The sequence below is a fragment of the Euprymna scolopes genome, chromosome 29, assembly GCF_053919585.1.
Source record: "Euprymna scolopes isolate OS-2025 chromosome 29, ASM5391958v1, whole genome shotgun sequence".
NCBI classification, from domain to species: domain Eukaryota; kingdom Metazoa; phylum Mollusca; class Cephalopoda; order Sepiida; family Sepiolidae; genus Euprymna; species Euprymna scolopes.
The window spans coordinates 77,505,488-77,517,671 of record NC_136510.1 but is presented as its reverse complement, the minus strand read 5'-3'; the positions used below and the strand labels follow the sequence as shown (position 1 = coordinate 77,517,671).

At 36.0% G+C, this 12,184-nt stretch overlaps 1 protein-coding gene and 1 pseudogene across 3 annotated transcripts in view; both read right to left on the bottom strand.

Moving 5' to 3' along the window:
- Positions 1-12,184, bottom strand: part of LOC145252734 (uncharacterized) — a 676,168-nt gene that overhangs the window by 644,909 nt on the left and 19,075 nt on the right. The gene's annotated exons all lie outside the window — the stretch shown is intronic.
- On the bottom strand, positions 9,466-9,592 carry LOC145252956 (U2 spliceosomal RNA; annotated as a pseudogene).

Here is a 12,184-nt window from a genome sequence, read left to right as displayed (position 1 = left end):
TAATAGCTACTGCGGCATCAGATCGCCAGACTGGTCTATCTCAATTCGAGATGTAGCTAACTCAACGGGTGGAGCTGGCTCAACTGTTCCGCGATGATAGCTGGAACAAACAAACAAACAAACAAACCTAAGGGAACAGCGAGTATACTAAAAAGAGCTCTTGGTTGGTTTCAATAAAAAGCAGGGTAATATTGACAGCATTACAATCTTCAAAGATAAAAAAAAAAAAGGTGCTAAACTGTTCTTAAAATTTGGAAATTATTTCTAGGACAAATATTCTTCTAGTAATGTTACAAGTTCCAATACCAAGAAAGTTGTATCTTTAAGAAGTCAAATCTTTCCAATGACCAATTTGTTTATAACACGTTACGCAAGTACTCGTAGTGTAACAGATAAAGCACTAAGTATAATCTTCTGAAGGTTGCAGGTTCAATTCTCAGTGCAGGCGATGCTAAGAATACAATTGCTTTAAAACTTCAACCTTGTCATGGAACAAAAGCAAGCTATCAATCTTCATTAAAGAAAGTTCCGTAATCAAGATATAATACTAATAAACCTTATGTCTAGAATCCTTATTTCAACCTGACCAATGAGGAGAGGGAAACAGATAGAAAGATCCATAATCATTATTTGATAATTTTATCAAAGCAATCTACATACGGGATTAACTAAAGTTCAAATATAACATCGTGCAGACGCAAGTATGCAAATGCATGCGAAATGACGTCACCATAATAAATAATGACGTCACCATAATAAATAATGACGTCACCATAATAATAAAGACTTTTAAAAAAGAGATCACGTTAAATGGAAAGAATGTTTGAGAACACGTTAGAGATGTGAATGATGTTTGAGAGCACGTACGAGAAAGCGATCACGTGAGTGATGTCATGGTGCTAACGAGAGAATGAGGAAATAAATAGCGTTGTACAACAAATAAAAAGCGAGTTGAAGTTCTTTTTCTATTGTTTGTCTGCTTCCCGGACAACGTTACACAAAGTTTCGCCATTTGATAAGATACTTCTGAAGAAGTCTGGCAGCTACATTATTCGAAACGTTATGAGATGAAAATAATAGTACGAATAATCCAAATAATGCATCTTTTTTTATAAGGGGAGATAACTCTTCTGGAAATTTTTGAATTAATTTGATCCGTTCTGGGACAAATATTCTTCTAATTATAATTGTAGTATTGGGAATCCCAGCTTAATTGCTATATAGGTAGTTTTAGAAATAGAAAGCTATGTAAGTATATTTTTATTTCCCATCAGTGAGTTGGCAGGGTCACAAAAGGTTAGGTTTGACAGGTATCAACTTAGAGAGAATGCACCAGAAATCAGGGGTGACATGTACCGGAAATTAGGGGTAACACGGGAATTGTGGTCGTAGGCTTCCGGTTGACGACCACATGGGCTGAGAGTGGTTTAGGCAGCAGAGGAAGCAGATCAGAGATTTCAGGTCTCTCCCGACAATTAGGATCCGAGATGATAGGCTTGTCTTGAAATAAAAGATTGAGGCTTCAAATCCATCTTGTTTATCGATGCATCTGTCTGCAGTGACCACTTCTCAACGAGATGGCAGACCAGCGACCAGAAGATATCATCCGCTGTCCAAGGCAACCAGGTATGCACGCATTATGTTATTTGCACATAGATGTCTCGAGATCTTTCAAGGCAAGAAACGGCGTAAGCATAAGAACACACATCCACACACACATATAACAGCGAACTGCACGTAACATACGTAAGAACATATACACAGACGTGGGTATATATAAAAACGGTGATAAACACAAGACGCTTAGTAGTAAAAGCAAACGTAAAAGTAACAAGAAACAGTAAAAGGCAACAAAGTAAAAAGTAAACGATTAAATAATAGTACTAGATAAATAATAAACAGGACAGCAAACATTTACGGTAACATAAGTTTTTTTTATTTATTTTTTATTTAAAATTTTTTTATATATTTTTTTTATTTTTTATTTTTTTTACTCATCTTCACCCCAAACAAGGCAGATTGTCGCCATTTGGATGTAATTGGGACCATGCCTGAGAAAGATTAACAATTCGTTGGTTTATGTTACATTTGAACTTCTGCATATCAGTACAGTCAGGGAAGTAGGTAGCAGGAAGGGAATTCCAAAGTTCTTCTGTTCGAGGGAGAAAACTATTAGAATAGAAAACTTTCTGGCATTTAGGGACCTCAACAGTGAAGGGGTGTGATTTTGTTGCTGAGCAGATTTGTTGGGGATATGTAGGTTGAGGGGGCATAAGTGCAATGAGTTCATCAGAGCACATTTCATTAAAATATTTGTAAAACAGGCATAGAGATGCGACATTGCGGTGATGAGACAGGGGTTGGAACCGAGTTGACAAATTGGGACCTATTCGATTGGACCCTATCTAAGAGGGAGAGACTAGTGGTAGATGCGCCAATGTAGATGTGGCAACAATACTCCATGCATCGACGAATGGTGGCCTTGTAGATGTAAAGGATACTCTCAGGCATGAGTAGTCTTCTAGCTTGATTTAGAGAGCCCATCTTCCTTCCAATCACAAAGAAATTTGTATCATGAAAAAAAAAAAAAGCAAAATTTTTCCAATGATCAGATTTTCTTTTTATTGTTGTTTTTAGTCTACTGTTAAAAGTATAAAATGTGTTTGTCTTTGAGCCGATAGAATTTGAACAATTTCTAAGGAGGGTGTGACCAAAAGATATCCTTTACACAACCATAAACATTAACTCAGCCTACACCTAAACACTAAACACGCGTCAATTTAACAAAGTCTTTCATTTCTAGAAGTCTTCTTAGGGTCTTTGAACCGAAAAGAAATCAAATAATTTTCTTTGAATTTATTTTTTTCTTCTTTCAGGAACATTTTCCGAAATATACAATACGAAACTTGCATCAAACCATACTGACGCAAGTAAGAACGCAATGCAACCATAAAATATATTTAAAAAAAATGCATATATTTATTGCATTAATAAAAAGCAAATCTGCATAGCTTATTCCATTGTTATATACCTTAATTTGCTTTAGTTTATGTTATCGTCTTCTATATATTTCCATTATATTTAATGCATGTTTAAACGTATTGATTGTCCCTTCTCCTCTTTTGGTTCATTGTTTATCATTATATTTTTAGTTGTTGCTTTTGTTTTCAGCCATCTTGGATAACTTCCGGTTTATTTTTAAATCATAATTGCTAATGTCTACTTTGAAATCATTCAGCAATTTCGAGTAAATACATTGTATTAATAAAAAGTAAATCTGCATAGTTTATTCCACCATTATATGCATAAATGTGCTTCCTGCTTTGTATTGCTTTCTATAAATTTCATTTATATATATACTAGACAATGCTTCAAGCAAACTATATCAACCATTTTTCTCTGAACTTATTCTGTGACAATTGATGTCATAACTTCAGGATTATGTTCTATACGTATACAGAAATTTTTTTATGTATGGGTGTTTGCTTATATATATATATATATATATATATATATATATACTAGCATTTCAGCCCGGCGTTGCCCGGATGTTTGGATGTGTGTGTTGAGAAAAAAAAAGTGGTAGTAGGAAGGTAGGCTTGAACCCATACCGGAAAGGAGGAAAAGAACAAAAAAACGGACGTCTTTGCTGTTACGACCACCGCCAAACCGGAAGTGATGTAGGTTTTAATTAAAGCTAGACAATCGAAAGGAGAGGATGACTTTCAAAAATATTTGGCGAAAAAAGTGACCTCCCCCCCTGTAGAAAAGTGCCCAGTTTAAAGGTGAAGATATTAATGTTTTTAGCCAATTTTCCGATATTTGTCGCCTGAAAGGTCGAACTTCAAAACGATACTGATCTTGTAAAAATCTGTCGCCTCTATTGAAAGTTTTAGGCAGACATGCAAACATACATACATACATACATACATACATACATACATACATTTATATCTTGGTAACTAAAAATTTTCGACCCAAACCGATTAAAAAGCTTGCCCTATCTCTGAATACATTTTATGTAAAATTTCAAATGTTTAGACCAGAAATTGTCTGAGTAATTTGATAGAGACCGCAGAGGTCAATTTTTTTTTTTAACTTTGACCCCTATTATGATCCCTTAACATTTATTGTTTTGGGCTCAAATCAAGTTATTAAGTTAGATCCATGTCCAAGGAACCTATATCTAAAATTTCAATTGTTTATACTCAAAATTGTCAGAGGAGTTTGGTAGAGTTCTTAAAGGTCAAATCGTTGAACTATATGAGTCTTTCTGGCCGAAAACGGATTACAAAGATTTTCCCAAATCTCAGTATCCTGTATATCAAATTTCGAGTCTGTAGACTGAAAATTGACAGTTATTGCGTAGGGAAATGTACACACACAGACACACAGGCACACAGATACACAGACACGTTCACTTTTATAGCTATATAAATAGATACTAGCAGGGTTACCCGACATTGTCCAGGATTGAATGAAGATCAATAAATGTTTCACCCTTCCATACTTTTATTGTCATTGAAATCGGTGAAACTGTCCATTTTTTAATCAAATCGATTGATTGCTTGCTCTAGTAGGGGGTCCGGTGAGAAAGCTTCATATGTCTCCCTGCAGCAACTTAGTTCACAATATATTGTAGTCTACATTGCACTGTAGAGAACCTACTGTTGATTTTATAAAATTATCTTTAAATAATGGGTTAATTTAAGTTTAAAATACAAAAGTGAAGTACCATGGTTCAATTGCGCTCTAAACAGAAACATTCATTTCGAACGCGCCCCTATCTTGTCAAAGAGCCTACTGTTCGTTTTATAGACTGAGTCTTTCTGCTTGTGCAGTGATAAAACTTCTCAAAAGCACTTGTGAAGTTAGTTTGTATAAAAGTGTTAACTTTGATCAAAATCGGACTTCCTTCTTTAATCGGATTTTTTTCATTATCAATTTTTTCAAATGCATTCAGATACAAAACCTTCGCGAGAACACTCTCAGACACATCAAGTACCTTCACGTGAAATAAAAAAAAACTCAGCATAGCTGTTTTGGAATCCATAGGGAACGAATACACACACACACATACACACACAAAGTTCCTTTCATATAATAGAAGATAGATAGATAGATAGAAAGATAGATATTATTTTTATTCACCTCCAAACAAGGCCTATTACTCTGATATGTAAGGTGATACTGTGAATTAGGGGCCAGATTTATAGAGGCATCCTAAGGAAGGGAGTTGTGCAACAAGATGTTTGTTCACATTACATTTAAATTTTTGCATGTTCGTGCAGATCTGAGTACTTTTTGTTTACACATCGTATTAAATTGATAGACATTGTTAAAGCCTTTTCTATCTTTAGCAACAACGAGCTAAACGAGCTCAGTTTCCCCGCTTAATTAAAGAAAAAAAAAATAGTTTACTTTGTTGCATTCATTTCTAAAGATCAAGTGAAAACAAAATTAATGAGTATTACAGATTGAAGGGAAGCATTTTTTTTTTTTTTAGTTCTATTCACCCCAAACAAGGCACATTGAAACTGCAAACTAACCCTATGTAGGTTTAACCGGTTTTCCTCCCAAGGAGGAAGTTCTATAGAAGTATGAAATTCACAAGTGGTTCCCAGTCACATGTATATCCCCATTAGGGGAGATGACGACGTTAGATTTTGGCCACTATTGTCGGGAGGTGTCGACATCCTCCTACAGACAGCGCCTAGTATTCGCAAATTGGTCACCCCTCTGCTACTAACCATGCTCGACGTTGCTTAAGCAGTTATCTAACTTAAATCGGTGTGTCACCATGATTATACACACTGCCACTGAGATGCAAGCAGCCACTGTGAAAGGGGGGGGCAAGATTTATAGAGGCGTCTCAAGTGGAGAATTGTACAGTGAGTTGCCGGTACACATCACATTTAAACTTCTACATGAGTGTACAGATAGGGAAACACGGAGCAGGAAGGGAATTCTAAACTTCTACATGAGTGTACAGATGGGGAAACATGGAGCAGGAAGGGAATTCCAAAGGCTACCAGTTCATAGGAAGAAAGCTGGCTGTTAGAGATGATGGGGAGCAGGAAGGGAATTCCAAAGGCTACCAGTTTATAGGAATAAAACTGGTTGTTAGAGGAGAAGATGGGGAGCAGGAAGGGAATTCCAAAGACTACCAGTTCATCGGAAGAAAGCTGTTAGAGGAGAAGATTTTTTTTCGGCATCTAGAGACCTCTGCAGTGATGGAGTGTGATTTTGCTGCTTGCTTGGTTATTCGCAAGTGCACTAAGTTCTGTCGGAACACATGCTGTTGAAGCACTCATCGAACGAGCACAGGGTGATGGGACAGGGGCTGAAGTTTAGTAAACAGTGCAGGACCTATTAGTCTAAAGTTTTTTTTAGCAACCTGGTATGGTTGGTGCACCAATCCAGATGTGGCAACAATACTACATTTCATGGGTGACAAGTTTTATAGCCTAGTGCAGAGAGTCTGCCTTCTTTGCAGCAGACTTGTCAGTATCTTTTATATATTTATCCCAATTTATGTTAAATGATAGTGTTAGGCTGTTAGGTTGAGGTGTTTGAAGGTTGAACTTTTGAGAAGAGTTCTATCAGCCATGCCAATCGATGGTGTGTAAGGTTTCTTATAATTGTTAAAAAAAGAAAAGACCTTTGTCTTGACAGCATTGCTTTTATTTATTTATTTATTTGTTGTATGCTTTTAAAAATTGGGGGGGTGGGGGTTGATACTATCCATACCTGACAGAAATCAGCCGCTAGAATATACTAGAGATAGAAATATAAAAACATTAAAGAAGTGTAAGCATCTTGTTTCATAATTTTTAGATGAGGATTGGTAATTCATATTAATTGTAGATTCTTGTTCTGAATTTTCTCTATATTAAAAAAAAAACATAAAAATAATGAAAAATCGGTATGATGTATGTATTCATCTTCTCTTCTTCTATTCTTTTCTATTCTATCTTCTATCTATCTATCTTCTTCTTCTATTCTATCTATCTTCTATCTATCTTCTATTCTTCTATATAAATAAAATGAACTCATTTTTTCCCGCCGGATTTTGACCTTAATAGGATTAAAAATCAAGATATTTCATGCAAATATAATATGCACAAACGGCAGAACAATATCTGAGGTGTGTTATAGGCTTATTATTTCTCAAATTCCTCGATAATCTTAGATTTCTATACTTTTTCTGCTGAGAAGTCACGGCCAAAATCGGTTAAGATCAATGGAAGTGGTAAAATATTTTCTCTCTAATAAATTCCTCCTCCCCCTGCCACCACTTAACACCGTTTGGGGATCGTTAACAAGGAACAGTTGAGAAGAGAACACCGGTTTGGCTTCGTAGTTCTTTCATGTGAAGTTATTTAAAATCACTAAACTAAGCTGCAGTGCTCTGTGGCGTAGTGGTTAACATGCTGGACAATTCACATTATATTTTCACGTTCGCGCCGACCTACCGTAGTCGTTTTTTTTTTTTTTTTTTTTTCCTAAACAACTGGAATGGACTTTTCTTGGTGGCCGAACTGTTAACGTTGCAGATGTTTGTTTTTTTTTTTTTTCACACTTTATTTTCCTACTTTTACTCATGACTCCGGGTTTGATCCTTCCTACTTACCTACCATAACATTTTTTAAAACTCCCCCCCCCCGTCCCGGAAACAAACACTCGGGCAACGCCGGGTACCCCCGCTAGTGACGAAATAAATAAAATCATATTCCAAAAATCACATAAACTGATTATGTAGTTTTATGTTTATAAAAGAAAATAATTTTAAGCAATTAATAAAAATTCTGAGGCATTACAACATAAATATAGTAAGCATGAATTATTGTTGAGTTATCTCCCTTGTTTTTTTTATATTATTTTCTAGATGGAGACGTGAGAGGCAGTCGTTCTTCTCTTATAAAATTTGACTTACTACTTACTAAACGAACTCTACAAAATGACCACTTTTTCTTATACAGTTTTTGTGGAAGGTTCCGTTGAGGCAAGACGAAATAATTATTTCGTCCATCTAACAAGAATATAATTATCTAGATTACTGGACAATCATGGTCGAATAAATCATTCATTATCGAAGATTCTGTTGTAGAATTAATTAAATAAAAATCACGTCAGATGGCCTTTGATTGCAACTAACGGAGATGACCTCAGTCCTCGGAGGAAACCGCACACATGCACAAATAAGAACCCGGCGATCAGCAATGTAAAGTATAGGTTCAACTTAATTAAGATAGAAATGATCGTGCAATTAAGGAATTTAATGATTACCCACGCTCATTTCGATGACCACACCCATGCTATGCAACATACGTTCGAATTGTTATAGTTGTATTGTTGTAGATTCCATTCATTCCAGTTTCAGTATAAGAAAAAGAAATCATCTATTAACTGTGTATACTATATATATATATATATATATATATATTTAGTGGAGATGGTAATTAATAAAAACTGAAGAAAGTGCTTAATACTGTTGTAGAGCAAATATGCTTTATATTTTTTTATTACGGTATCTTTCTGTTAAGTTACATTATTGTGTCAGCTACTCGGCCGTTTTTTTTTTGTTTTTTTTTTTGCCGTCTGTAGCTTCCTCAGACTTTTACAGAAATGTTCGCTATTTTGGGATAAAAGAGTGAAAGAGTGAATGAGGTCGGGGGGGGGGTGCGAGGAGGGCGGAAGAAAGAGAGGAAGGGAACAAGGGGGAAGGTGGGAGGGGGCGCTTGGTATGTTGATAATGTTTGATTTGGGGGTTTAAGGAACTTGTGGGCGAGGGTGTGGGAAGTTCATTTCTGGTGTGGCTGAGGGCATAGGGATACATGAGGGAAAGGGGAATATGTGGGGGTGGGAGGAGGGGGGTTACTTTAAAATTCGAGTCTTAATGTTAGAGTTTTTAGTGTCTCATTGGTGAGATGATTTCTTGGTAAGTATGTCTTGACCTGTTGGGTGTTCGCTTATGTTTCGAGGCGGGGGGGGGCTATGATTCGGTTTATTTTTTTTTAGTTTTTATTTTGTTGTTGTTTGGAGAGGGTTAGCTAGCGGTCGCAGCCACGGGTACACACATGCGCACTACACACATATATACCGTTTCTTTTAAGTATATATACAGTGCTTTTTACATGAATCTGTATAATGTATTGTTAACAGTAATATTCTTTTTAAAAGAAGGCCGATAGCCATTAGTTGCGTGCTCTCGTGTAATGAATGAATGTATTAAAGTAGGATTGACATGAAATTCTTAAAGATAAACTAAAATGACCGAAAAATGGGCTGAAATGACTTAAATATATAAAAAGTAAATGACTTAGAATGACTTTAATGAACTTAAGGATGAATTGAGTGACCTTAAGAATGACTTGAATGCTTAAAAAATAACTGGAATCCTTCAAAAACAACTTGAATGATCTGGAGAATTACTTGAATGGCTTTGAGACTGACTGGTTGTAAAGTGGGTGATCATTTTACATTAAATTAATACAGAAAAGTGATCCCCCACTTTATATCACAATAAGTACAGCATGTAGTAAGAACAGATACTACACTTTGATCTTGGCCAAAAGGCCAAGAAAAGGGTATTTATTTGCTCCCCCACCGAGCAAATTAGGCACAAGGCCGATTTTTAATGTATGAGTGAAGGGGAAATGGGGACCAACTCCCCAGGGAGTAGGGGAATTGGATAGTGAAAATTGGTATGAAGGATTGCCCCTACATTGACAAATAACTTATATGTGGGATTGCCCCCCACATATGGTCTTTGCTTGCAGTATCTGCCGGAACAGATGGTATTTATTTGCTCCCCCACCGAGCAAATTAGGCACAAGGCCAATTTTTAATGTGAGGAGTGAAGGGAGGGAGAAGGGGAAAAGGGGACCAGCTCCCGAGAGGTGGGAAATGGGAGCTGGTTAATGGTCAGGCATGTGGGGTTGCCCCCACATCTGGTCTTTGCTAGTCATAGCTTGCAGTATCTGCCGGAACAGATGGTATTTATTTGCTCCCCCACTGAGCAAATTAGGCACAAGGCCGTTTTTAATGTGAGGTAAAAACCAGCTCCCCTAAAAGGGGTCACTCTGGTTACCAAAAATAATAATTGTCCCAGTATAGAGGGTTTCCCCTCCATTGACTGGTACAAATTATCTTAAGTGCAGTATCTGCCGGAACAGATACTACATTTGATCGTGGCCAAAAGGCCAAGAAAAGCTTAAAAAGCTAAGAACAGCATCTATTAACAACAGACCTTTGATCTTAACCAAAAAGGCCAAGCACAAAAGTGTTACGGATAGACCGACCGACAGACCGACAGACCGACGGAGTGACTTATAGAGTCGCTTGCATGCGACTAATGATAATTGTCTGTCATGGTCAATACTATCAAGAAAAAAAAAACAACTTTTCTTCCTATAATTCTCATTGTCAGCAAAAGACACTTTATAAATGCATAAAATGAACATGTTTATTCTTTATTTATTTATTAAAGACTAGCAGACCACCAGGAGTTGCCCAGTCATAAAATATATATATATATATAATTTTAATTAATACAGAAACTGAGACATGTGCATGCAGGTATTATGTTTTTTCTAAACATTTCACTTCTTGTAAGTAAAAAAAAAAAATACTCGAGCTCAGATCGAAACTAAAACCTAATGACAGTGAGACAAGTACGATAACTATGAGGCCATCTTGACACGTTCTTTAAAAGGTGTTTTCTTAACATAAGGAATCGGTCACATGAACGATTCACGCATGCGCATTTGTGAAACAGTTGGCAAACAGATAAAAATCCGATGACCCCCATGTACCAATTTTTCACTTTTAGCCCCTTAGCAGCCCTTTTTTGCCGGATGAAAACTGATTAAAAAATTTTCTACGTGTTCGATTACCTTATATACCAAAATTTAAGTTTGTAGATAAAAATATGTTGAGTATATAGGTTAAGAATTGTCCTCATACGCACATATATTTCCCCTTTATAGATATACTAGCAAGGGGTACCCGGCGTTGCCTGAGTGTTTGGAGGTGTGTATGGTTTTGGGTAAATGTTTTGGTAGGTAAGTATGAGGATCGAACCCGAAGCCTTGAGGCAAAGTTGTAAATTAAAGTGTGAAAAAAAAAGAGTGCGATGGTTTTAACCATTGGGCCACCGTGAGATGCGAATGGAAACACGTTTGAATTTATTTAATTACTTGGATTTGGTAGGTGCACGCTTTAATGACTTAATGAGGGAAAGTTTGACTGCGGGATAGCATTTCATTTACTGCGGAAACGCTTTTTTTATTTTTATTTTCCCAAGATGTTATAGGAAAAAGACTAACCCACATGCGGCAAGCGACAAATGTTGAATATTTATCTTCCCGAAGTCGAGCAAATTAAATAGACAGGCGAGCTCCATTGTTAACTGTGAGATATTACGATTTATATGTGATATAAAAAGTTTTAAGAAGTTGTGAACCGACCGACCGCTTCTCTGAAAAAAGCCTTTTGTTGACATACAGAAAAAGCGAACATACATACATACATTTTTGCTTTTATATATAGATAGATTTGTGGCAATTTCATTATTGTTCAAAGCAGTAAAGACACTTGATTGTTTTTTTACAGTAAAAAAAAATATTTTTGAGATGTATTTATTTGAAATTTTACTGTTTTAGTCACTGGGACGATATACTTTGGAACAATTCATTTTAAAAATGGGTGAAGTCGGAATTGTTTACTTGGGTTTGTATTACTGTACACATAGATTCGAAAAAGTTGTCAAAAAACAAATATATAACAAATAAATGTTATCAAAGGCAAGATAAGTTACTTTTCTACCAAACTGGATATATTTTTTGTGTTTTTATTCAATGTAACATGTTTATTCAGCTCGAAAAGCATACAGTGTTTACCGATGTATTGGAAAATTCAAAATGGCGCCCGACACTCTCTTTAACACGGTAAGTTCAGGAAAAGATGTTATAAATAATAAACTAGACAAAATACTGTTAGAAATTCGCTCATTATATGTTACCGTGACATAAGTTGACATATATTCGGTGTTTCTTAATAGTATTTTGTCTAATTTATTATTTATAACACCTTTTCCCAAACTTACCATGTTAAAGAGAGTGTCGGGCACCATTTTGAATTTTCCAATACATCGGTAAACACTGCATGTTTTTCGAACTGA